Source organism: Choloepus didactylus, chromosome 8 (genome assembly GCF_015220235.1).
Source record: "Choloepus didactylus isolate mChoDid1 chromosome 8, mChoDid1.pri, whole genome shotgun sequence".
Lineage (NCBI taxonomy): Eukaryota > Metazoa > Chordata > Mammalia > Pilosa > Megalonychidae > Choloepus > Choloepus didactylus.
This window is the reverse complement of record NC_051314.1, coordinates 117,359,804-117,382,932: the sequence shown is the minus strand read 5'-3', so window position 1 is coordinate 117,382,932 and position 23,129 is coordinate 117,359,804. Positions and strand designations below refer to the sequence as shown.

Genomic DNA, 23,129 nt, shown 5'->3' with positions numbered 1-23,129 from the left:
GTGAGACACACAACGAGGTGAATGGATCCTGTACACAGTATTTGAGTGAAGTACACCAGAAATAAAGGCAAACACTTTAATGCCTCACCAATATGGACTAACTACAATGTGTAAACTCAGAACTGAATCTTAGAACATAGCCTAACATGGACATAATTATTGTAATAGTCCCTAGATTGTAAGTTCTTACAGCAGTTAACTCTATCCCTGAATTGTAATGCCTATCTCTAAACTTTGAGATGCTGATCCCTTAGTGTATAACCTGATTGGTCTCTGGAACAATGTATGTCTCTGGGACACCTGAAACTCAGAGCTAGAGCTCAGCAGATATGAATGTCAGTATTAGTGCATACAGCCACTGTTAAAAAAAAAAAAAAAAAAAGCTGAAAAAGAGCCCAGACTTCAATTAGTGATATGAATGAAGCAGATCTGGTCAAGACCACAGCAAGCCAGGCCAAAGAGTAAAGGTCGAAACTGACTGTGTTTTAAAACTTCAACTTCCATATGAGACCAAGGGAAGAGATATCGATTTGGTACAGGATCTAAATTTTCTAAACGGTACAACTCTACAGTCGGTTTGTTCAAATACCACAACTGCATGGAACTTTGAGTAGGAAGTGAGATACGGTAGGTTAGTATAGGCTGGAGTGAAATAGTGACACATCCCAGAGTAATTTGGGCAGATAATAAAAAATATATTTACAGCCTCCTCCTCCCCAGCCCCGAGGATCTGGGGGAAGGTGCGGAGGTGTTGGACATCCTCCCCTGGACTGGTGTTGATGTTGTCACAAACATGGGGACTGGCGGTTTGATGTGCTGAGCCCTTGATCATGGGACATGCCCTTATGAAGCTCGTTACTGCAAAGGAGAGGCTAAACTTGCATATAATCGTGCCTAACCTAAGAGTCTCCCCCTGAGTTCCTCTTTGTTGCTCAGATGTGGCCCTCTCTCTCTCTAACTGAGCCACCTCGACAGGTGAACTTGCTGCCCTCCCCCCTACGTGGGACCCGACTCCCAGGGTTGTAAATATCCCTGGCAACGCAGAATATGACTCCTGGGGATGAAGGTGGACCCGGCATCGTGGGACTGAGAGTATCTTCTTGACCAAAAGGGGGATGCAAAATGAGATGAAATAGTTTCAGTGGTTGAGAGGTTTCAAATGGAGTCGAGAGGTCACTCTGGTGGACATTCTTATGCACTATATAGATAACACCTCTTAGGTTTTAATGTATTGGAATAGCTAGAAGTAAATACCTGAAGCTACCAAACTCCAACCCAGCAGTCTGGACTCCTGAAGACAATTATATAATAATGTAGATTACAAGGGGTGACAGTGTGATTGTGAAGACCTTATGGATCACAGTCCCTTTATCTAGTGTATGGATGAGTAGAAAAATAGGGATAAAAACTAAAGGACAAATGGGGTGGGATGGGGGGGATGATTTGGGTGTTCTTTTCTCACTTTTATTTTTTATTCTTGTTCTGGTTTTCTGATGTAAGGAGAATGTTCAGAGATAGACTGTGGTGATGAACGCATAACTATGTTATCATACTGTGGACAGTGGATTATATACCATGGATGACTGTATGGTGTGTGAATGTATCTCAATAAAACTGAATTTAATAAAAAAAACAAAACTCAGTGTTTATTTATTGTGTCAATGTAGATGCTATTCACAGTATACTACAGTTACACTTCATTATTTGTACTTTTTGCCTTCTTTAGAGTTCATAGTTATCTTCCCGCCACCCCTTAGTTTTCTTACGTACCTTTCATTAACTTGTCCCTTTACTCTCCACCAGAAGTGGAAGTTGTCTTTCAATATATTTAAACCCCATTCTATCACGATTCTACCATTTTTACCCTGTTGCAGGCATCTCTCCAGATCCCCATATATTCCTTTCCAATCTGAACTATCTACTCTACCAGCCTCCTGCACAGCCCTCAACATGGAATCCACATTCACATCACTCTGTGACTTCCTCCATCTTTCTCCTCTCCTGGACTTTTGTTTCCTGGATTCCCAGTCTCCTTCTTGCTTTCACTCCTTTGTTTTGGCAGAGCACATACTTCAGGAACTTCCTAAGAACAAGTTAAAAAAGGTAAATTTTTGAAGTTTTGCAGGACTGAAAATGTGTTTATTCTACCTTTGTGCGTGTTGGGTAGTTGGTCTTGGCTTTGAATTCTGAATTGATTTTTGCCTCAGAAGTTTGAAACCATTGCTCTTCTGTCTTCAGGGTTGCTGCTGAGATACCCAGTGCCATTTCGATTCTCCATTTTGGTATAAGGTCTATTTCCTTCTCTCTGAAATTTTTGGGATCATCGTTTTTTCCCCTAATATTCTGAAACTTCATGAGGTTATACATTAATGTGAGTTTTTTTCGTAATTCAATATATTGGAAACTCATTAGGCCTTTTCAAACTTGACAATCATTGTCCTTAAATTCCGGAAATTTATTAGAGTAATTCCTTTGATACTTTCTTCACATTTTTTTAACCTTTCTTTTTCTAAAAATTCTATTATTCAGAAAAAGACCTGCTGGAATGAGTATGTAATTTTTTTGTCTTTTCTCTTTTGTTTCTTACTTCCTGGTATTTCTTTTTTCTGCTTTCTTGGTGGCTCCTTCAACTATATCTTCAAAGAACAATTTGAGTTTTCTCCTATCAATTTTTAATTTCCAAGAGTACATTTTTGTTCCCTAAATTTTCCTGATCCTATAATACCTTGTTCTTTTTTCCTAATTGAGTATATTCCCTAATCTTTCTGAGAACAGTAATGATAGTATTTCAAAGTTTTCTTCTCCCTTCATTGACTATATTTCCACCAACTTTCTTGTTTTCTCCATGTTTGCTTTGGTCTCTGAATTTCTTAAAATATCTGGTGATCATTGCTCACTATTCATATTGGAGTGGGAGCATTAAAAAAACTGGTTAGAAAGTATATATACATGGCAAAGAAATTGGCAGGCTGCTCCAATGGGAGAATCACTCCAAACCATCAGTATTCCATAGGTCTTTCACCTGGAATGATCAGATTCTTCAAAGAAGCATCTTCTGTGCCTGGAGAATATAAACCTGGCTGTGAACATTCTGGGGATGAATGGGAGAAGTGTGCTGAGGGTATCTCACTATTTAGTATTTCATTTAATCCTCTGCCCTCCAACTGAGGCTTAGTATTCCCAGCCCAGAATCCTCTAGTTCACGTTCTCCACAGAATATGCCTCCAGTCCTGCTAGAGTGGGGAGAGGCCTCTAGGGTTTAAGAGGAGTTTAAATACATGACCAATTAATGATCCTATGAGTCCTCATCCCCATCACTGAACCTTTCTGGAGTTCTGATGTGAAAATCAGGTTGCTTCTCAACTTCCATCACTACCAGCTTAGGTTTCAGTTTCTCAGATCTTCTAGGTTAGTTATGATCATCCATAGGCTTTCCGGCTTCCATTTGTCTCAATGGGTTTCTGCTTTTCTGTTTTTAAATTTCTTTACTGTTATTTTATTTGGAGGGGTGGGATAAATATAAGTATTGAGTCTAGATTTTTGTAACATATTTTTATTGTCTAAATGTCAACAAATATTTGTTAATGAAAGATTCAGGAGGAAAATTCAAGTCACCTCTAATATGAACTTGAGAAGTTCACATGGACTATGAAATATAAGTTTATACTAAAAATAAAGGTACCATAACAGCCAGAGTGAAAGAAACACATAAAAAATAAAGGAAACTATTTTAGATAAAGTCAGCTGATACTTTGGTAGAGTATGTTTAACTACCTGCTATTATTACAACAACAAATGCTGTTTTCAAATTCCAGAAGAGAACCAGTACAATATCCCCAGATAATTCAGGCATTGTTAATGAAAAAAACTCCATGCTCTAATTGTTTTTCTAGAAATTAAATCATAGTTTTAAATACATAGCAAATCAGCCATCTAAATGAGACTTTAAATTTATCCTTAGGTAAAGAACCTCTAATTTACCCATGTGATTTATGCATATTTTTATATTGTTTTTTCCACAGAGAATCCCATCTAAATGAATATACCTAGGAACAAATTTTTGCGAGCTGAAAGTCAGAGATACGTGTCTATTATTCTTAAAATTCAAGTTGCCTATAAAAGTCATCTGAAACTTCCTTTTCCTTATTGGTTAAATATTTACATAGTCATGAAATTAGAAGAAGAAAAAAATTTAAGACCATTAAATTTCATACTCAAAAATCAGTAAATATAAGCTTTAATTGTACTATCTTTAATAAACGTCTCCTAAAGTTTAACATTGGAGGTTCTCAAAAACAGAAGTAATGTTCTTCTTGTAACCCTGAAATCATCCATGAACTGGGGTAAATTTAGACATTTCTTTGTTCACACTTCTAAAAACCACAGTACTCATTTATTAAGCATTTGTAGTTTGTCAGACAGTATGCCAAGTTCTTTATGTACACCTTCTTATTATTACTTTATGAAGTTGTAAGAGCATTATCATTTTAACAAGAAATATGGAACTTATAAAAGTTAGGCAACTGGGCCATGTCACCAAGAGCTGATAGGTTCCATGGCTAAGAATTTTTTTTTCTTTTGGTAACATTATATTTCTTTGTGTGTGTGTTTTTAAGACTTTTCTTCCCTCTGAATCTATAAACTCCACACTTTGTGGGGGCTCTATTACAGGAGGTCCTGGCACAGAGAAGATGCTCAGTCAATACTTGTCCATGGCTAAGATTTGACCACAAATCATGCTTTTAACCACTTTTGTATACCGTCTTCTTACTAATAATAAATCCAGTATTTTGAAGTTGGCTGCAGAAATGTCAACACTGATGAATTAAAAGCCAAAATGATCTTTGTAAATGATCATTGAAAGAGGATTCTCTCAAAACTAACAGACACCAGTCAATATGAGTACTCATTCATCCCTTAATCCACCCATCCACTCATTTATTCATTGAACAATTATTTACCATGTAACCATTATGTGCCCATCAGTGCTTTAGACTAGAGCTGTCCAATGGAATGTTCTGAGATAATGAAAATATCCACACTGTTCAATGTGGTAGCTAAGCACAAGCGTTGAGAATTTTAAATGTGACTAGTGCCAGTGAGGAAATGTGCTAGTTTGAATCTGTTATATACCCCAGAAAAGACCATGTTCTTTTAATCCATTCTTGTGAGGGCAAACCTTTTGTGGCTGGTATCTTTTGGTTAGGCTATTTCAATTGAGTTGTGAGCCAGCCCATTCAAGGTATGTCTTAATCCTTTACTGGAGTCCTTTGTAAAGAGGATAAAAAGACAGTAAAAGCCCAGAGAGCTGAGAGAGAAACAGCCAGAGACACTTGGAGACAGCCATTAAAACCAGAACCAGGAGAGAAGGAGCAGAAGACTGCCAAGTGCCTCCCCATGTCACAGAGGAACCCTGGATGCCAGTAGCCTTGCCTCAGAGAATGTATCTACCTCTTGATGCCTTAATTCGGACATTTTCATGACCTGAGAACTGTAAATTTGTAACCTAATAGATCCACATTGAAAAAACCAGCCCATTTCTGGTATATTGCATTCTGGCAGCTTCAGCAAACAAAAACAGGAACTGAATTTTTCATTTTATTAGATTTCAATTAATTTAAATGTAAATGTAAATAGCCACATATGGGTAATAGCTACCACACTGGATAGACAGCACAGCTGAGTGCACATCAGTGAACAAAAGAGATGGCTCATACCTTTATGGAGCTTATAATCTAGTGGGGGGTCCAGCATGAAATAAATAAACCTATAAATATAATATTATGACACCTGTTAATTGATTAGAAGAAAATAACAGGAAAGATATTATTTATAAGGATATGAAGCTGGACAGGGTTAAAACTAGCTAAGAACTTCTACAAGGTATAGGACTGAGAGATTCATTCTCAAAATGGTCTCTCAGGATTTCCCCATCTAAAATCCAGGATAATAAGTAAATCTTTGGAACAAAGAAGAGTTATATATTTTTTAAAAGTGCTTTCAATGTTTCAAGATCAACACACAGAAACAGAACTCTGTTGGCAAAGAAATCTATGCAAAAAAATAATTCTGAACAAGAATGCTATTCTTTATCTTATTCCAGGTAAGATAGTCTGAACTTATACAAAACAAATGAAGGACAAGAGGGATGAAGCACACACATGGAAAAAAATAAACCGGTAAGATCTATAAAAAAGCTACTTAATATGCTTCAAGTTTAAGAACTTGGATGTGATGAGTCAGGAAATCAGAGAAAAATAATGAACTACTATTCCACTTGGGCAGAAATGGTACATTTTTTAAAAAGCGTGTCCACTTCTTGGCCAGTTTCAACTTATACACCAAAAAAATATATACATATATTTTGCCAGAAATTACATTCCTGAATTTGGGCACCTGGAATTAAAACAGAACAGAAACATAACCTCTCTATAGTGAATTAAGAAGTGGAAAAAAAAAAAAAAAGTGTTTGGATCAACAGGGGAAGGGAGAACCACCAAAGCCTTCGTGTTCCTGGATCATATTGTGTGGATTTTTGTTTGGGAATTTAAGATGGGTTTGTTTGGGTAAGTGAACAATTTAAAGTAGGAAGGAAGAGGAAATTTGAAGAGGGAATTATCACGAGGGCTGTTAATGTCACATTTGCATTTCTTTCTTTCCATTCCCACAGTGTCCATCTTTGAGCAACTGGGGAAAGGGGGTTACCTAAAAACTGAGACAGCGAAAACTTGGAAGAGAAGCAGTCTGATTTAATCAAAATATGTTGCTCATAAGAACAGCAAGTTTATTTCCTCATTTTAACTTCTCTAAATAAATTCCCAAATTAATTACAGCTCTTTATTAAATAAACTAGGTATCATTTAGCTAACATATCTGATTTTATAAAATCAGTGCACTATGAGACTAGAACTACTATTACTATTGCCAACAGTAGGAATAGGAGGGGGGGCGGGGAACAAAACAGCAGGTAACATTTAGGTAGCACAGCCTGCTGCGGAGGCTTCTAAGTGCTCTGCAAGTATTATTTTCTTTTAATTGTTACGACTTCATAAGGTTGGAACCATTATTATTGTAATTTTACAGAGGAGTTAAGCTGGGTACAGAGTTTTAAAAAACACCCAGCATCAAAGAGCTAATGAATAGTAGATCTGGGATAAAATTCAGCCACTTTGACACACTGAGGAAAATAATGATCAGAGAAGTTGACTTTTACCTAAAAATCACACAGTCACATAGCATCTAAATAGAATTAAAAGGTTTTTCTTTTGCTATAGATTTATTACAAAGGAAAGTGCATACCTTTGAATAGGGAAGAACTGGCAGTCTAATTTATAGACAAGAAAGAAATGGAACTGGATTCAGGATGCCTAGGAAGTAAAGGCAGGAGATAATCAGGACTATTAGAAAGAAACAGTATCAAGATAAAAGCAAGGGTAGTACCAGAATAAAGAGAGTGGACACTAGAGTTTCAAAAGGATCACAAAATTCTACAAGGGTATGGCATTAACTTGAATTTTCAGGCAAGTTTTTTTGCAGCTTCAAAGTCCAATGCACTAGCTCAGTGACATCAGTGTCAAAGGTTGGTGCATCAGCTCAGTGACCTACATCCTGCCATATAAATTTACCAATACAAATTGAGACTACCTGACTGAACAGAGCAGAGGAGAAAATAATGAGTTTCCCATGATCTCATCTGTGGGGTAGAAAAGCTACATAAATTTGAAGATCCTCACAAACTCCAAGCCTGTTTACAAAGAGAGCGTGTGACATGAGGAATTTTGTCCATTTTTAAAAATTTTTATTTGCTGAGAAGCCCTGGGAACAGCACAAAGCAGCAGTACACAGTAACACACTTGCACCACTCCACTTTATAGAGTAAGATGAATTTCCCCACTCTCCTAAGAACTGAGCCGTTGCATTCCAGGATGCTAAAATGGAAGTTGTACTAGGAAACAAGTGCTTGAATCTTATGAGATGGGAGATGCAGTTTTTACAGGAGGGTAGCTCAGTCTCAAATGAAACTGCTGTCACCTCAGGGAAGGACAGTTTTGCGTAGAGCCATGCGATTGCTTGCCTGCCATGAAGAAAACAGGAGAAACTAAGAGCCCCTTATGACTGTTTATGGCAAGTCAGAAAAACCAAAGATTCCAACTGACCAAGGTCTAAATGCTTATGATAAAATATACAAAAAATGACCATCAGTCTGCTAATATAAATGGGCACAGGATGGGTGATCTACAACATGGATCACATAAATCACTTGAAATCTGGATATAGATACACATATAGGTACAGATATAGAAATCAGCTCCTTTATTTCTCTGAAGACTTACACATTATAGAGAAGCAGAAATAAAGGTGTTTTCCTTAAATACTGGTTCTAAATGAAATTCACAGAAGTGAAAAACAGTTGTAGTCAAGCAAATAGAACTCAAGAGAAATACATGATAAACAGAGTAAATGATGTTACCAATTATATACTCATACAAAAAGAAAGTTCCTTCGTTTAGCATTCAGGGCCTACAACAATTTTGCCCTAAATTACTTCTCCGGCCTTCCTAATCTCTACAGCACTCAAACATAGGAATCCTCATGACCAACACACTCTCCTCTGAGCGTATTCTCCATTGACTCACCTTCAGGCCTCTGCTCTTTCTCTAAATACCCTTCCCACTGCTTTATAACTCCCATTTAGCAATTGCTTGATTCCTCAATTCCTACACCTTTTTGTAAGTCTCTTTTGACCCATTCATTATTAACATGTTTATTTACTTGGCAATTATTTATCATGTTTAAAATTTTTAATGTGTCTATGAAGAAGCCCTCTGACATTATTTTTGTGTCTCTTACATAGCTCTGGGGTGCATCAAGCTAGTACAGTCTTTTGCAAACTAATCCCTGTACTAAAGTTGTGCTATAGAGAGTTTTGTATATGTGTGCTAAAAGAAAATTCATAGCATTTTAGTGACCAAAGTGGACATTATTACAAATATAAATTTCCTCTATGATTTACATAAATGACCCCTGAACCCACTCCTGTCTAAAGCAAAATTGGTGTGAAACAGAAAATAATTTAGAAGTATAGAATTGAATTGAAATAAGAATTTATTTGGCAGAATTTCTGCAGTCACAAATAGATGAATATCCTCAGTTGTTAACTGAGTAGAAATACCAGTGAAGGTATTGCAGTTGATGTGGCCATGTAACGATGATTTTAACATCTGCTCTGAAAAGCAGAACTTTTGGTAAAAGTATGCCTATTTATATCGAGGAGGTTCAAAACTGACTCAGAGGAAAAAGTATTATCCTCTGACTCACTAAGACCACTTCCTGAAACACCCAATGTTTTTCTTGGAAGGAAGTTTAAACAACAGTCATTTCTTTCAAATACTGATTAGACAAAATTGAAGTCTAACATAAAAGGGACAAAAGTCATATTTTTCCCAATGTCAACCAGATTTCAAAGTGAAGAACACTGAATAAACATTCTATCTGGTCATGAGAGTGAAGACATTAAATACAATTAAAAAGTTGATAATCAGGTATATTATAAAGAATAAGTAACTTACTACTTATATGTATCCTTCTTCATACCATAATCTGTTAACGGTAAAGAAAAACTTTATGATTTTAATGCAAAAGAGTAACTAATGGCTCTGGCAGCAAAATAGTCATTTTTTTTTTCAAGGTAATTCCTTTCTCCTCTCTGAATCGATATTGAATAATAATTTGCAACAACAAATAACACTTATTAAGCTCTTATATGTGGCAAACATTGTAATAAGTTCTTTACACACATTAACTCCCTTAATAATCACAACAACTCTAAGTAGGTAATGTTATTTTTTCCATTTTACAGATGAGGAAACTGAGTCAAAGAACAAGCAAGTACCTTGCACAATATCATATAGGTAGTAAGTGGTGATGCCTCAAACCAGGCAGACCTACACAAGACCCCAAACTCTCAGTTTCTAGATGTGTGACTACCCTCTTAAAATGCGTGTTAATATTTAAACATAAAATTAAGCATATTCAGATATACACAGACGTACACACAAATAATTATACAGATACACATATGTATAAAAACATTTGCATGTGCATATATCTTGTTGAGATTCACATATGTCCTTCCCATGTATCATTTTATAAATTCTAATGTGACTACTATGTCAATAGGACTTAGATACAAATAACACCAAGTCTTTAATCTGGAGAAAGAACAAATACTTAGATAAGCAGACGCTTTCCACTGTCTAGCTACATTTTTGTCAGTTTCACTTGTTTTTTAAGTTCTAAAACATTGGAATAATCTCACAGAAGTACAAAAACACCAAAACGATACTGCCCTAGACACAGCCCTTGGGGAGGAAAAATACACATAACATTTCCTTCTCCAAAATAACAAGCAATTAAACTGAATCTTGCTGTTTGTTTCCTCTTGTGTAATCTAGGCTGGAAAGAGTTCAAACATCTGATACTCACAATATTTTACTTCTGGTAGAAAGACTATCCTCTTATATGTCAAGTCAGCTAATAAGTGTTCACTCATATGTACAAGTGGTTCATGGAAACTAGTTTAAACATTAAATGAGTGCATACATCTAGTTCTAAACATTTGAAAAACAAATTCCTACTTAGTTTCAGATTATAAGGAGGCAGTGAAAGAGGGGCCAATTTATGCCAGAAGGGTGAAGCCTTTAAAGCAGCAGCCTAAGGAAATATAATATTCCCAGAGTTGACACCACTCTGGAGGTGCTGAAGATTCAAAGGTGCTCTTGAAAGTCTCCATTCTCAATTTTTTATAGGGCTAAAAGAAAGTCATCCTTATTTCCTTAAAGCACATCATTCATTCAAGTGACATAGTAAATGAAATTCTACCACTGGAAATTAACTCATTCTGAGTTAAGACAATATTTTTATCTGTTTCTTTCATTCCTATGGGAATCTTCTCCATAGTCGGCTATGAATTTTTTGGAAAAACTAAGACTCATCTATGTCACTCCCATATTTTCTTCAAACTCCAAGCTCTCCAAAGAGAAAGAGGAAGACACGTCAACTGATCGCAGAGGTGCCTACCAAAAACCTTTAAAGACAGTGCCCACATTTCCTCGAGTTGTTAGTTATACAGGAAATCCAATGAAACTATATTCATCTTAATTTAGAAAGTTCATTTTAAAGCTTAAAAGACAAAAGAAGGATTTTTTTTATTTATACCATTCTTTTAAAAATTTCAAACTGTTCTTTTAATCCTTTGTATGTGTGTATATATGCACATATGCCCATATAAAGATACATGTGTACATATACTTTGAAATTTGAAGTAAACTTGATTATCATTACCCTCCACTTTAATAAAGATCAAGAGACACAGTCCCTAATTTACAAAAACAATAAATTGCAGTGTGTTTTGGAAAAAAGAGCACTGCACCAGTTTTTTACCAATTCTTTATTTCTAGTCAAGCTCTAACATTATCTGGCCGTGCCTCTTGAAACTGCCATTTCTCACTGATCTTTCCTTTCCCCATTAGTCAGATGGAACAGTGCTCTATGCTCCATCCCTACCCTCCTATCTCACAGTATATTGAGGGGATAAAATAAGACAATTTATATATAAAATTGCCTTCAAAATATAAAATGATTTGTTACTTTACAAAAGAATCTTTTGACTTAAAATACGGCTCAAAGACTTTTTTAAAACTCTACATATTTTACTTTTTAATTGAACTCTTAATTCAATGTGCATACAAACTTTGAAGAACACACAGACTAAACAAAACAAAATTTATTAGTACCCCAAATACTTCCAAAGGGGATAAACACACACACACACACACACACACACACACACACACATCTGTTCAATAAGTTGGTTTCAAAGGTCAAACTTTTAAAGCAATATAAAAGTTTGCTTTTATAGTTAATTAGTCCATTATTAAGTTCCATACAAACGTCAAGAGGAATTACAAAATGATGTTAACCAAAGTAGTTAAAACTCATTTAAAAAGTGTAAGAAATACATCTGTAACTTCCTTTAAGAAAGTTATCATTAACTCGATGCGTTATAAATCAAATGCAGTATTTAGAATATCCCTTGTTCCTGGAAATGAGCAAAATGAGATTGACAAAATCTAACTCAATACTTTTAATACTTAGAATGTCTTCATTTTAAATAAACAACTAAGATATTTCCACCTGTCTCCAGTGCCACAACTCCCCATCCCAAGACACACTCTTTGAAAATCCTTTCTCTCTTTTTTTGGGGGTGTGGGGTAGTGGGGGTTCTTTTTTATCACTGATCAAGACAAAGCTTACAACACTTAGTAAGCACTTACCTCACTTGCTACTTATATAACCATTTTTGTAAGAAAATAGACTTACAACATCGAGTAAGAAATTCCTCAAACTTCATGTTAAACCTCTAATAGCATGATATGGTCAAATTAGAGTTCACTAAACTTTAAGTGTATGTAAAACATACATGAGTTATCACTCTTAAAATTCTCATATAATAAGCTATACATGTGTTCTTTTTTATTATTAATCAATTATTATTTTAACTCAAATATCAAAGATGAAAATTCAGTTCCTCTGAATATATTTCTCTACTTCTATCTCTAACTCCCATTTGTCTTCTCACCTAAGGTTACTGTGCTGGTTTGTATGTATTATGTCCCCCAAAACACCATTATCTTTGATGCAATCTTGTGTGGGCAGATGCAGTGTTGACTGGATTGGAATTCTTTGATTGGGTGTTTCCATGGAGATGTGACCCACCCAACCATAGGTGATAACTCTGGATAATTTCCATGGAGGTATGGCCCCGCCCATTCAGCATGGGCCTTGATTAGTTTACTGGAGCACTACATAAGCTCAGACAGAAGGAGCGAGCTTGCTACACCCAAGAGGAACACTCTGAAGAACACCCAGGAGCTGAGAGAGGAGCTGCAGATGAGAGACAGCTTCAAGACGGCTGTTGAAAGCAGACTCTTGCTCCAGAGAAGCTAAGAGAGGACAAATGCCCCAAGAGCAACTGAGAGTGACATTTTTTGAGGAACTGCAGCCTAGAGAGGAATGTCCTGGGAGAAAGCCCTTTGAAACCAGAACTTGGAGCAGATGCCAGCCACGTGCCTTCCCAGCTAACAGAGGTTTTCTGGATGCCATTGGCCATCCTCCAGTGAAGGTACCTGACTGTTGATGTGTTACCTTGAATATTTTATGGCCGTAAGACTATAATTGTGTAACTAAATAAACCCCCTTTATAAAACCAGTCCATTTCTGGTGTTTTGCATTCTTGCAGCATTAGCAAACTACAACAGTTACCTTCTCTCTTTTCTTAATTGCTATAAATACATATTTCTCTTCTGTTTTGTAGTAAATAACTTATAAAATAGTACCTTTCCAATGACTACCACAGCCTTTTTCAGGAAATATGCAACCCTCTCCCCTTTTCTCATTCTACTTTATAAATCCCTCAATGCACCCAAACCTCTAAATGAAATTATCTCAATTTAGAAGTTCAAATTTGATTTTTGAAGAACGAGTTTCAACTAATAGGAAGTATTTAGGCATTTAACATCTTTATTAAATTGCTAAGCCTGATTATCACGCATTTTTTGGTCACCAGTGACCACTCAGAGAACTCAGGATCACATGTTCTAGTTCAGAACACCCTCCCTCATCTGGTTATTTTTAGAAAAGTGTCTATTTTCATTCTGTCTAAAATTTATGCTGACATCACAAGAATGCAAATTCATGTTTCCTTCTCGGCATCAGATCGAGTTGAAGAACTCTATATTCCTGACTTTTCTGGACAGACTACCTCCAGGTGAAATGCTCTAATCAGATACACTACCAGCTGGGCTGCAAGAGCCCTACGATAACTTTCTAGGATTAGCAACAATCTGAGTAGTTTAATGCATTAGGTTGGCTTCTGAAAGGACAGCAGTTGCCTTCACCTAGGCAATCATTCTACTCAGAATTATACCATCACTTTCCCAGCGAAATATCCATTCATTCTTTATCCATTCAGTAAATTTTGGTTAGGACTTACAATGTATGAGGGCAGGTACTATATGCATTAAGTCAGAAATACACCGATGAACAAAACAGATATGATTCCTGTTCTCCGAGTTGTTGGGACACATGGACTTCTTTGATACTTCCTTGAATATGCCAAGCTCTATCCTCCTCAAGGCTGATCATACTGCCCAGAATAATTGTTATCCTCCTGAGCCCTTGCCTGGCTAACTCTTGTATCTCAGCTTAAATAACGCCTCCTCAGGAAGTCTTTCCCTGACACATCCATCTACATTAGATCCCCCATTACAAGTTTTCAAGGTCCCTTGAACTTTTCTTCTAAAATATTACACTATGAGCCAAAACATGTTTAACATATGCTTTCCGAAAATGAACTGCCACCTGGTATATTTTGTATTGTGGCTTACCATTCTTTTTATTTTGCACTTTATAATGAAAATGTTTTAAATCTCATCTTTCTTTTAGATGAATATTACTTTATGTTTTTTAATATAAGACTGAAAATTTCACTCCTTACATTTTCTTTATAATTCTGTGTACAATGTATCCAAAGACCTTCCCTCATATGGAAATTTTGCAATAAAATACACAAATAGTCAACTAATCTTTTTTTCAAAACACTGAAATGTTTTGTTTATATTTTAGGCACCAACTAAAGTTACTACAAACTTCGGCATCTGGTATCTAATTAGACATTTTCAAGTCAGAATTTTGAAGAATTTATACCAAATTTTTTGTATGCAAGTTTTCCTTCTTCTCCTGGGCGACAGTACAAAGAGTATGTGCTTTGGAGCCAGAAAAATTTATGCACGAATCCCATCACTTGTTAAATATGAATGTTTAGGCTTACTTAACCTCTCGCCACCTAGTTTCTTCAACTGTAAAGTGGTTATAGTAATACTGTTCAAGTGAAAGAGAAATAAATGTGAAATATATAAAGCTCCTAGCAAAATATCATGCTAGATAAAAACAATTCCTTCTTATATATGGAAAATGTAGTCACCTGTGAAATATAATACCACTTTCTATTATCTAATCTGATTTCCAAAGGAGAACAAGTCTAACTATTTTTGCTTCATTGGCTATGCTTTTGGTGAGGGGTTGGCAAACTTTCTATAAAGGAACAGACAGTAATATTTTAGGTCTCTGTCACATATTCTTGGTTTTTTTGTTTTAATAACCTACTAAAAATGTAAAGACCATTTTTAGCACCTAATCCTTAAGAAAGTAGGGGCTGAATTTGACCCACTGGCCACAGCATGCTGACCCCTGCCTTAGGTTTATAAATAATAATTCTACCCTTATTTATCTTATCACCTTTATAATATATGGCTCTTACCACCCAACTAAAGAACTACACTCCTATCAAACCTACAGTTTAACAAACACTAATTAATTACTTGCCTATATGCAAGGCCCTCTGAGGAATATAAAGGTAAATGAGCATAATGCCTACCATCAAGTAATTGATTATCTAAAGAAAGAAATGTCGTGCTATCAAAGATCACCTAGATCTTCCTTAAGTTTTTTTTCCTGATCCTATTACTAACCAGTATTTACAACATAACCAATTTATGTCCATGACCTCAGATTCTTCTTATCATAATCCTGCATCGAAATTGGTGCTAACTCTAGCTCCTTTATGAGCATCTGACTGGCGGACACATCTATTACTCATTCTGCATCAGGCTCTGATATTTCAGCCACTGAACATGTGGCAACTTCCAACCTAATCATTTTTCCCTCTCTTCCTTAGTTCAACTCACCTCCTTACCCCTATCCATCTAATTTTTCTCCTTTTTGTATGTATAAGCCCCAGGAAAAAAGCCCTCAATTAGGTGTCAGAGATGGAGGGTTTCCATTATTGCTCCCCCTTTGATGAACTGTGCATTTCTTAGCCTTAGGTTTTGTGTGTGTGTGTGTGTCTGTGTTTTCCCTATATAACAAGGGTAAAAAAGATTCTGATGCCAATCTGACAGTTTTAAGTGCAAACAAATTCACACATGTGAAATTTATTTATTTATCATCTACAAAGCACTGTAAGAGACCAATAAAATCTAAGACCGTGAAGCCAGACTTTATTCAAGAACTGGCTCTGTCTTTTCTATTTATAAGTTGTTGACCAGGGGCAAGTTAATTAACCCCTACAAGCTTCACTTTCCTCATCTGTAAACTAAAGACAGTAATAGTACCTACTTTATATGTTTTTGTGAAGACACATTAAATAATCCATAGTGCCTAGTATATAGTAAAAGCTAAAAATGTTAAACATAATTATTATAACTTATGGGTAAAGTGATTTTACCTCCAGGGAGCCATGGGCCTTTTATGTTTAAGTCTCAGTCTCTACTCTCTTTTGAGCCTATCCATTTATTCCTACTGGTAATTTATGGCCTTGTTTTTACAATGCTGGTTAAACAAGTTCTTTGACATTTTGCTCTGTTGTACTGTGTTCCTACTTACAGGGCTATTTAGTGTCTACTACCATTAAGAGAAAAGAGGAGAGGAAGTAAGAGAGAGAAAAAGGAAAGGATAGAGGAAAGGGGAGGGAGAGTGGGAAAGGGAGGGAGAGAAGAAAAGGGAGGGAGAGAGTGGGAAAGAAGTGGAGAAAGAGAAACTCTGTTCAGACTGTATGTTATCAATTAGTACAGTCAGTTCTGTTATAATGTGACATACACATTGCTAAAAATGCAATGCTCAAAATCACACAATTAAAACAACGGGGCTTATTGGGAAAATTATGTTAGAGGCACAACACTCAAAAATTCCATCATTACACATGGTGTTAATAATAGGCTGGAATATGGGAACTGTATTTTATGCATGAGTTTTCTATAAACCTACAACTTCTCTAATAAAAAAAAATTCACCACTGACACATAAAAAGAAGATAGAACCTAATAAAGACAACAGCACGATTTTACACATGTTAAATGGTTGAAAAAAAAAATGCCTAAAAACTGCAATCAATACGGCACTTTACACTTTGAAAAAGACCTGAAGTTTGCCTGTGGAAGTGGGTTGGAGCTTGTGAATTACTGAGAAGTGGTGGGTTATCTAGAATTAGAGAAAACATTATAACACAAGATGTGAATGGGTGTGGCCCATAACAGTGAGCTGAGGAAGCCGGAAGATTTCTGAGGTGTGCACATGTGCATTTTGTGTATTCCTATGTGGCTCAGTTGAGCTAGGTGAAATTTTCTGTGTTAACCTAGTATCTCTTGGATGAAATCAGAAGAAAATATGAAATCTGCATTATGCTCAAATGGTTCACAAACACCAACCATATAGGAACAAATTCACATTTGCAAAACAAGCATTATTGCAGAAGTGACTGTATTTATTCCCAAACTACAAATTTATGAAAAACATTCTCTGACTCAGAACTGTAGTCACTACCTACAAAGCCTATGTTATAACCTCTTCAATATTTGATCAAAGTCTTTACCTAGAAAGACCTGTTCTCTGTCGGTCAGTATTAAACCACTATGCAACACAATCTAAAAACTTTCTTTGCAACCCTGGATATTTCTTTAGCTTTCTTTGATGGGGACAGTTTTGATTCAGACAGCCATGCCATGCTTGTTTAGATCTCAAGTTGACTTCCCTGTTCCTAAATGACAATTCCAACAGAGGAATAAAATGCTGGTAGTCAATAACTCACTGTCATGCCATTCCATTTATTCAATCACCAAATATTTCTAATGAGTACCTACCGAATACAAGACAACATAGGAGAAGCAAGATGAAACCATTTCCAACCCAATATGCTAAGAGACAGAGACTTAAATAACTCAGTCATTTAAAAGAGGTTGTCTTCTTATAAGAAGTAAGATGTAAAAATAACTATAACACAAGATGGAACACGAAGTAGCATAAGAAAATACAGAAAGTACAAAACAGAAAGATTACTTTCAATGTAGGGAGAGGGGAGCAGAAGAAATTGCACAGCAGTGATTAGCAGTAACTTTCTACTTGGGGCCTGAATAAAGAAAAAGAGTCAGGAAATGGGAGAGGTAAGCAGTAAAGAGCAAGAAGCTTAGACCATAAATTAAGATTCACGACTAGAAATTATAAGTTTCTAGACTGGAGTTTGGGTTTTATATGATGGGAAATGGGAAATTCACTAATAATTTTTGACTCGGGGACTGCAACATGAGTTATGAATGGCCAAAGGGAAGCCCAATTGGCTTTCATGAGTCCAGGTCTTAAATAAATGAAGAGAATTCATTCAAAAATCCTTTGGAATGCTAGGCCAGAGCAGCAGGAGGCTTTCCCCAATCACAATCTCAGCCTTCGTGTCCAATGTTGATATTCATGGCCCTTCTTAATGGAAACTAATTGTGTCATTTGGTCTGCCAAATTAAATGAACTAGCAGAGTAAAGAAAAATAACCTGCAAAACGGGGGGGGGGGGGGGTGTATTTTCTTAGAAACAATGACAGAAGATAAAGAATACAATGGAAATTGATAGTAATAATACTGTCAGAGAGTAGTTACTGCATTTTAATTCTGGTATAGGATTATATAATTCGGCAAGTTAAATAATATGGTTCTGAATTACATCTAAATATCTGACATCTTGTATTTTTAATATCAAGAAAATAAATATCAATGTTCCTAAAACCAAAGCCTTCTAGGACAAACGTTCATACATAATCTAAGGCAAGCTTAAGAAATAAACATTCCATTCAGTTCCGATTTTATGCTACCAAATACAGAGAAATAATATTTCACAAATCCCTTTAACATTTTAGAAAACATATGGGAATTAAAACAACCACAAGTTTCTTTTAAGTAAATTCCTATATCCAATTGATACATTCTGTACGCAAGATTCTGTATACAAATCTCAATGAAGTTTAATTTTTTCATATATCTGGCACATCAATTTTTATGTGTTTATGAGTCAAATTAAACAATTTTTAAAAATACAAACCTAAACTCTAAAATAAAAAAGGAACTTTTTAAAAATATACTTAATAAATTAGACATATCCTATAGAGTAAGTGATCAAAAGACTATATAATAATCTACTTCATTACATTCTCTGCAAACAAAAAAAGTTTTTGACAATTCAATCAAGCTATTATTTAAAATTCTAAAATATAATGAGTTGATTTTGTCGCTTTAAAACTCCAAGACTATTCCCTCAACTAAACTTTGTACCTGTCTTGATGGATTAATGACACATGATGGCACTGAAAAACCAAAAAGGAAACTTCCCTACACAATTTATTTCAGAATTGTTTACACAGAAAATGAGACTAAACAGCTTATCCTCTCCACAGTCATTTCCTCATATATGAAATTTACTGAAGTTAAACTGAAGAAGCTGCTTCCAAGTCTAGCTGCTGAAAACAGAAACCTCTTTTAACACATTCCAGGTAGAGCAAATGCAAGGATATTATCTTCAAGGTGAGAATAGGTGGGTCAAAGGACAAAATATTTTACATACCATTCACTCCCAGAGCATATAGGAGCTTTACATTTAACATGATACTCTTTTTTTACCTCGAAAATTGATCTGTAACGCTGACCAAAGCTTTACAGCCAGGGTCAGAACAAATCCAGCCATAATCATCTCAAGGAACTTTATGTACTATTTATGCTACCAAAGCTGCACACAGTGCTTGTGTGGAAGTGTAAAATTTTTGTAAATTGATACTGCTGCTAATGGCATAGGAGAGTCTTAATAAATAACAAACATATTATAGGAAAATAAAAACATCCAAGCATGTATTTAAAAAAGGATCTGTACGCCATAACCATGGTACCTGAACTCAAGGTAAGTATTACATTCACCAGCATTGAAACAGTGGCTTAACCAGTTATTTATTTTTGTTTTCTACCTATAGTGTCGAGATATAATGTTCTTAGATCTTCTTTTACTATTTTTTAAATGGTTTAAATCTTAGCCTTACATTTAATTATTTGTAAGAAATACAGCAACAAAAAAGTTCCTTCTGAATTAAATTAAATGTAATGAATAAGTCAATAAAAGCTCCAAAAACTAAATTCATATATTAGGTTAGATCTCTACATTAAAAATTATACATGCCTGTCACTAAACTCAAATTTGATATTTAAAACACCATATTTATAAAATCAGTTTTCTAAAAGAGTTCTTTTAAAACTCCCATTTATTGACTATTTAAATATTTACAAGTTCCATTAACGTACATGAGCTTTCAAAAAAAAGAAGAAATTTTAAATACACATATTCAACTACCTTTTAGGTCCCAAGCAAAATGTTTACACAGAAATTTGGCACAGTTAAGTCTGTGGACTCAAAGCCAATAACAACCTAAGACAGCTGAACTTGGTTAATAAGCAAATTTTCATAGTACAACTAACATTGTATAAACAGTCCAAAGCAGCTAATATTTATGGGATAATCACAATATTTTGCATATCAGATTAATTTTAAAGTAATTTTAAGAAAACTTTATATATTATGCCTTTGCTTTCCCAACTGTTTACAGTCAGCAGACCTCTTGGCTATAATACAGGGGGAAAAAGTTATTCTTGTAAACAGTTTACCATGACCTAAGGGAAGGAAGTCCTTGAAATCCCCATCTCTCTAAGTAAGAAGACAGGAGACAGGCCCCAAGGAGCCTGGGGTATCACCTTTTTCACCAGGTTCAGAATCTACTCTGAATACTGAATGGGGATTTAAAAAATTGTCAAAGGGCTTACTTAGACTAAAAGTATTACTACATGTTTCATGGTCTACAAATATGGTCTAATATAATAATTATGCCTTAGAGAGTCCTCCTTAGTAAAGAAAATATTCACAAACTCAAGTTTACCTACCCACACAAATCAGGCAAAACTCCTCTACGCAATCGTCCAGGCAGTGGTGAGAGTGCGTTCCGCTCAGTTCATTTATGGTGCCAAGTGACCTTTGGCATATCAACAGAAAGGGTGGGACTCGAGCCTTCAGTCTCAGCATTGTACTAAACTGAACAAAGTTTCTACTTTGGTTGCCCTAGGGCGTTAACTAAGACTTCCTCTTCTTGTTAAATAAGTAAACACAACCATTACCACACTTTTAATTATCCCAAAGGAGGGAAAGCAAAGCTCTTTCAATGGTGCAAATAATAACAGCTAATATTGATGGAGAACTTACTATGTGCTATATAAACTAGCTCTATTCAGTTAGACACTATTATCACTCCCATTTTAAAGAGATGGAATCTGGGGAATAGAGGTTAAGTAACTTATGGGGATTCCAGGTGCAGGAAGATGATCAACTTAGCTAATGAAGACTTTCCACTATAAACCCTTAGAAAGGATAAATAAGTTTTTTTTAAAGTGCAACAAATTAAAAACATAGTTTTATCTGCAATAAAGAAAAATGTCCAGTATCAAACCAAAGCTAGAAACGATGGCCAGGGTGGTAAGCACGAAAGCAAGGAGTCTCCTTAGCACTGAGGTAGAGACTGAAATTTGTAATGAGATGCTCCCCCCATGAGAAGAGGTCATAAGAAAGTGCTCCCTCAGGAGAGCAGAGCTGAGCTAGATTTCTGGCCCTACTTTTCCTCAGCACAGGATACAACAGGTCCAACTGTATGTAGGCGCCGTGATGCCCATGAAAGAACAGAAGAGGAGATCCTGTGCAACAGGAGGTAGAGAGTTGGAACGGAGGCCTCTGTCTAAAAACCATGGCTGCCCTCAAAGGGCTGCAATCATGGTTTTAAAATGGGAGCAACAGGACAAATCCACCTTCAAGCAAGGGAGCTTGTCTCTGAGAAACTATGAAGGGGCAGGGGACATGCTACAGCCCTAAGCCTGTGTCATATACAGTTTTAAAACTTAAATGTTATTTGCCTGATAATCTCCAAGCAAAGACATTAAGATAAAACTGGGTCTTGGGCTTTGGGCCAGTGATATACCTGGGGTATCTGACAGAAACAAACATAAAACCACTTTAAGTTAATTCTCCATAAAACAAGCCACATGTGATTTCTAAAGGTAGGAGAAAAACAAAGTAAAACAAACAAATAAACAAACAAAAAAATCCCCACTGAAAATGCTTATAATTTAAAAATTACAAAAAATATATGAGAAAATTATTTACACTATGAATGCACTCAAACAACATTATTTTTTAATCTGAAGTCAAGCAAGTATATTTAAATTATTAAAGAGATAAAGAAAGAAAAAATAACTTATAAGGAACAAGAAACCGGAAAAACAGGTAGATATTCATAAACCAAATAGCATTTACTTGCATAAAGATACGCGTTCCCCACAGAGGACCCAGAGTTTTGGGTAGGTTCTGTAACTTACAAAGGGTACAGGAGAACTAAACATAAACAGCATTTTAAAAACTTATTTAGAAAAGCAATGATCAATATCAGAACTCAGTTGCATGGAAAAGCCTGTTCCACACCAACTCTTGGTTCCCTGCCGTATCTCAAGCTCCTGTCCACTCTGCCCTCCAATTCCTCATTCATGGAAAATCCAGACCCATCCCCAGGCCATACTGGATCATCCCCAGCACCCTCACAAATAAGATGGGTCATATTTGTGATATGCCATTCATATCCCCTTTCAGAACTGAAAGATTTATTCCCCAGCCCTCTTGGAGAGCAGCCTCAACTGAAGCATTTCCTCATGCAGGGTCATCCTCCCTTCCAGTGAAGGCAACATTCAAAGACTGGTGGCCATGGTGCTTTTAAAGATCTGGACCCTCACCCCAATTCAGGACAATGGCGTCAAGAGACATTCCAGCTTCAGAGCTCCCGATGGGGTCTAATCTTTGCTGAGATTGCATGACAGCTCAACTCCTTCCTCTGCCCCAACTTGCTTCCTTCCTTCCCTTTCATAAGGGTTAGTTGCAAGAGCACTTTCTAATAAGCTTCCTGCACATGAATCTCCATCTCAGAATCTGCTTCCTGGGGAACCCAAACTGTGACCTATTGACATCAGGAAAAAACTGCAGGATACAAAGCAGCATTACCAAGGGGGTAAGAAGGAAAGAATACTAAAGCTTTGAAACCAAAGGGGAGAACAGCAGAAATTACTAAAATAATCTCTTTGTGAGGAGATCAGTATAAAAGTGGCAGAAGGGAAAACCTTCTT

At 36.0% G+C, this 23,129-nt stretch overlaps 1 protein-coding gene across 2 annotated transcripts in view; it reads right to left on the bottom strand.

The window, feature by feature from the left end:
• EPS8 (epidermal growth factor receptor pathway substrate 8) overlaps window positions 1–23,129 on the bottom strand; it is a 183,275-nt gene that overhangs the window by 73,446 nt on the left and 86,700 nt on the right. The window contains exon 3 of one of the 2 annotated variants that reach the window (XM_037845336.1): window positions 7,300–7,367. The exons of the other annotated variant lie outside the window; for it this stretch is intronic. The gene's annotated coding sequence lies outside the window, so the exon portion shown is untranslated. The remainder of the gene's footprint in view (window positions 1–7,299; window positions 7,368–23,129) is intronic. 2 annotated transcript variants of the gene reach the window in all.